The following is a 4,944-nucleotide window of genomic DNA, read 5'->3' on the forward strand; positions in this document are numbered from 1 at the left end:
TCTATTTATTACTCTCTGTAAATATTTCATGATTTTTAAATATTGTTAAGTTGATAATTTCTATATTCAAAGTTTGTAATTCGTAGTAGTTTTTATCGCGTAAATCGTTTTTACTAAAATAGTCGTAACTTTTGATCCGTAAATCAAAATTAAGCGATTCAAGCGCCTAAACAATCCTTATAACATTTTCTATCCTAATTAAGTCTTATTTTCAGATAATATAAAGTTTATACTTTTGATAACTCTGCAGAAAGCTTATAGTTGGGTTTTGTTCATTTTAACGATGTTACGACTACGATCCGAGTTTCGTTTACGCTCTAAATCATTATTCAACCATCAACAATCACCATAATATCATCTCAACACTAACTCCTTTTAAGAACATCATGTTCTTGAGCCAACAAACATCAAACTTAATATTATCTAACTAAAAATCAAGAAAATAACAAAACAACGATCAAAACTAGGTTTATAGCTAAGATCTTAAAGTTTCTTGAAACTTAAAGCTTAAACAAAGTTTGGTCAAGGATTAATACCTTTATCAAATCTTGGGATCTGTTCTTGTTGATGGTGGAGTTTTGGGGATGCTTAGTTGTGCTTAAGGAACCTAGATCATGCCATGAAAATCAAGAAATCAAGAAGAGTTACTATTTCTCACTATTCATCATCACTTTCTTGAATTTATTTCACTAATAAAACCTTAATAAAATGCTCTCAAAAATTTATCTACCTTAGTTTAGGATGTAGGAAGCTTAGGATTTAATTGTATAATTTTTCCTTGGCTAGAAGTTGAATTTTTTTATTTTGATTTCTTCCTTTTTCTTGATTTTCCCGAATGGGACTTGAAGGAGAGAAAAGAGAGTGTTTTTGTTGAATACTTCAATAATTTTGTGAAATATTTGTGATGTAATCTTTTATATATCTCCTAGTACAATAAAATCTATCACAATCTTGCTAGGTTACCTATTTTCCAAGCTACAAACTAGCTTAAGTACCATGGTTACTATTCCACTACTATTCACTAGCTAGGTCATCATGTTATATTAGCTAGGTTACTATTTGGTTATTAACCATGGTTAGTTTCTTACTCTAGTTAGCTTGTATGGTTAGCTTGGCTTGATACGTTTATTTATTCGCTTACGCGTTCGCTCGATCGCTTATTCATTTTCGTAATAAATCTTCGTAAACGGTTCGCGGGGTAAATCCTTTCTTATACGTCTTATATGTTTTGAAGTCTCGTACTTGGATTTGAATTTGTAGGATTTTAGATTTGTAATTATATTGTGATTCTCGTAATCCTTGACGGTTCGTAGATACGGTTGTTTTTCAAAGTTCGTTTTCTTCGAAAACTAATATCGTTTATATACACTTATTTGGTATGTATAATCATGTTATCGACTCAGAAACTAAATTTTTCATGCACAACATAGTGTGGGATAAAATGTTTTCACCGATTATCAGGGTAACTATTCATCAAACATTTTACAAAGTCTAAAAAATTTGAGTTATTACACACATATAATTACATCATCACGTATTCACATATTTCCCATGAAAATCGTAACTCATTCATTTTTCTTTATTCCTCATAGATATTCATTTTTCAATAAAGTGATGTACGTACTCATTTACGTATATTACACGATAACTCATATTGATCAAACTTTCATTTTGTTGTTCTGTTCTATCAACATCAATACATATACTATACTGATATACCACATAGAGACACAACAAATTGTGTTATTCCCAAAAAATCTAAAAAATATTTACAGAAGGGGGTTAAATGTAATTCTGGTTCCTTTTTCGATTTTAAAAACCGTTCTTCATTGAATATATAAATGTGTTGATTTGGCTAAAGTGCGGGATAAAAGTATTATGAAAATCAAACACAAAGTAATCAAATACAAGTATTTAAAAACTTTCTGGTGGATTTGAATTTATCCGCCAGAGATATATATTGAATCGAGAACTCTGTGATGCAAACTTTGCACACAACTGCTTACAAGTAGAACTTACAAAGAACAAAGATTTTTTTTACAGATATAGCTTTCTCCATCTCTCTGGAAAATGCTTTCGAACTTGGATACTTGTTCTACTTGATACACTTGGTTTATATATCACCAAGCTACATGATAAAAAGACGAATAGGAAAAATAAAAATGTTTCTAGTCTAATTTCATGCTGCTTCATTTCTCTATCCAACATCTTTGAACATCTTTAATAGCATGGAAATGGAAATGCTTCTTTGTTCTCTAAGACCTGTAAATTGGCTGCCACATTCCATTTGCATACACTCGACGCATGTGGCTATCTTGTTACTGTCAACCGCTCTTTTGAATTTGATCATTCGTCGGGACTATATTGATCAGCCGTCGAATCTTCAGATGATCATCTATCGGGACTGTGTTGATCATCAGTCGAATCTTCAGATGAGCATCCATTGGGACTTTGTTGATCATCCGTCGAAGCTCTGTAAAAACATCCGTCAAAAGGCTTTCTGTCACTTTGACTCTATTTCACTTATACAGAATTACAAGACATCTAATATTTACAATTAGCCAACCTATTCTGCATATCATTCTAGTAGTCAACATGACTTAAATTATCCTTCAACATCTATCTCTCTAAGATATTATGTGTACAGGAATGTGCTACAATACTTATTTTACATAAGCTACACTCTCAATAGATGGCGATGTGATTATCCATCGAGAGCTACAAAATTCACTAAGTTAACTCTACTAAGGTGTTTTGGTTAACTTATCATCAAGTTCACAACATATTCCTAACAATCTCCCCCAATTTATATCTACTAGAATTGTAGCCATAAATTAAGAGAAACTTGATGATAACAAAATACCCTATGAATACAGACTGACTTAAAGCATATAAAAATAACAAGTGCTGTAATTTATTGAAAAATTATGTAGAGGAAGGTTTACAAAGAATCTCATAAATCATTTTCAAGGTGCTCCTCTAGAATGAGAAGATTTAGCTTATTTCCTTGACTGTCTGAACTTCTTTCCCATCTTCTGATTGTTTTCTTCAATCTGATGTTGGAGTTGCCTGTAGAATTCAAATTCTTCTGCATTTATCTGATACAACATTTATTTCTTCTCCATGAGAGTCTCATTGCTTGAAATTTTTAGCTGGTCTTCCAATATGAAGAATCTTCTGGTGTATTTTTCATCTTTGAACTCCATCATCCAGTATGGCCTCAAATACACTCTACTTCCTGTATATGGAATTGTTAGGACTCTTGGAAGTGCATTTGGTCCTCTCCAGCTTCTCCTTATCTCCTCAATCTTGTTCAGTACCATTTTCTTGGTATATGTGTTAAATCCAAAGTTCTTTTTGATTGAGGAGAAGATCTTCACCAAAACTGGAAAACTTTCTAGGAGAATTCTGTGAAGGGGCCAAGTTATCTCTTTTCCACCCTTGTACCTGAAGACTAATCTCTCTGGAAGATATTTATAAGCATTAATAGCTATGACTTCTTCTAGCTCATCCAGGTAGAGATTTATGTCAGAAAATTCCTTGATGCCACAGATGAAGAGTTAATCTCCCCTGTTGACAGTTGGCTTGGGCTTGGCTAGAGATTTGGGTTGAATTTTGACTGGCTTGTTCTTCTTAATTGTTCCTTTCTTTGTTCTCATTGGCTTGGTTGGGATTGGGATGTTTAAATTAGGAAGTGGCAGGCTTTCCCAATCTATATGTTCATCCTTAGAAACTATGGTTTCACCATAAAAGTTCATTTCAGGATAGACTTTGTATTCACCTTACTCCATTATGGACATGGTAGTTTGACTTGAGGTTGTAGATTGAGTTAGCATAGCTTCTTCCTTTTCTTCATCAAAATACAACTTCCTCTTTGGCCTTATCTTGTACCTTATTCTCTTTGCCTATTTTGGTTCTTCTTGCATCTCTTTGATCTGAGTCTCAGCTATCATAGATGGTATTTCAGAATTTGTAGTTGCAGGTTTCTTGGCTCGGTTCTTGGAATCTAAAGCTGCTTTCTTTAGTTGTTGTTCGAGCCTCACCTTTTCCTCTTTCTTGGCCTCTACAAACTGAGGGTGTCCAGCCACTACACAGATAAGTTTGCCATTCTTGTGAATCTTAGCAATTCTCTTCTTTAGCACTGAGTCTCTGAGATCTTTGCAGAATGCAATTGAACTTGCTAGCAGCTTCTTTTCATTTGGCTTAGGGGTTTCATAGGTCAGGTCCAATGGGTTTTTATCTGAATGCTTTGGATAGTTTCTCTTTGGCTTAAACACCACATTGGCCTTTGGAGACTTGATTGATGAGGGTTGACCCCTTTCCATGTTCCCTAAGCTCATTTCATTTGCTGAAATTTGTTTAACTTGAGAGAAGTGAGAAAAGACTTTGTCTTGCTTCTCTATTGGACCAAACTTCTTCTTGATTGTCTCATCGAGCTTCTCCCATTTTTCATTCATTCCCAGCTCAACTACTGCTATATTAATCCGATCTATGATGTCCAATACTGGTGGGTTAGAGAAGGAAATTTATGGAACAATCACCTTACTGACATTGATTTTTAGAACTTTATCCCCCTCACTTGAAGCTCCTTTACTAACTGAGGTAGTAGAGCCTTTCTCCCCCTTTTGTTAGCATCAAGTTGAGCAGTGTTGGATGTTTCTACAACCACCAGCTTTTGAAGAAGAAGAGTCTGATGAGTTTGGTTGATTCGGATCTTGGTGATATCATTCTCTAGAGAGGTCAACCTTTTGCTCACGTAATCTCTCTTGGAGCTAAGTTCACAGTCTTTTCTGAGTCTTTGATGGATGTCCCTCAAGGTAGCTTCAGGAAGCTTGGACTCTAATCTTTCAGAGATATCCTTTTTGACAGCAATAACAGTTTCCTTGATCTCATCTACATCCCGTGATTGTTTAAGAGAATGAATGTGATGTAGCTGGAGAGAAT

This window comes from Apium graveolens, unplaced genomic scaffold, assembly GCF_009905375.1.
Source record: "Apium graveolens cultivar Ventura unplaced genomic scaffold, ASM990537v1 ctg6717, whole genome shotgun sequence".
In the NCBI taxonomy this organism is placed as follows: Eukaryota; Viridiplantae; Streptophyta; class Magnoliopsida; order Apiales; family Apiaceae; genus Apium; species Apium graveolens.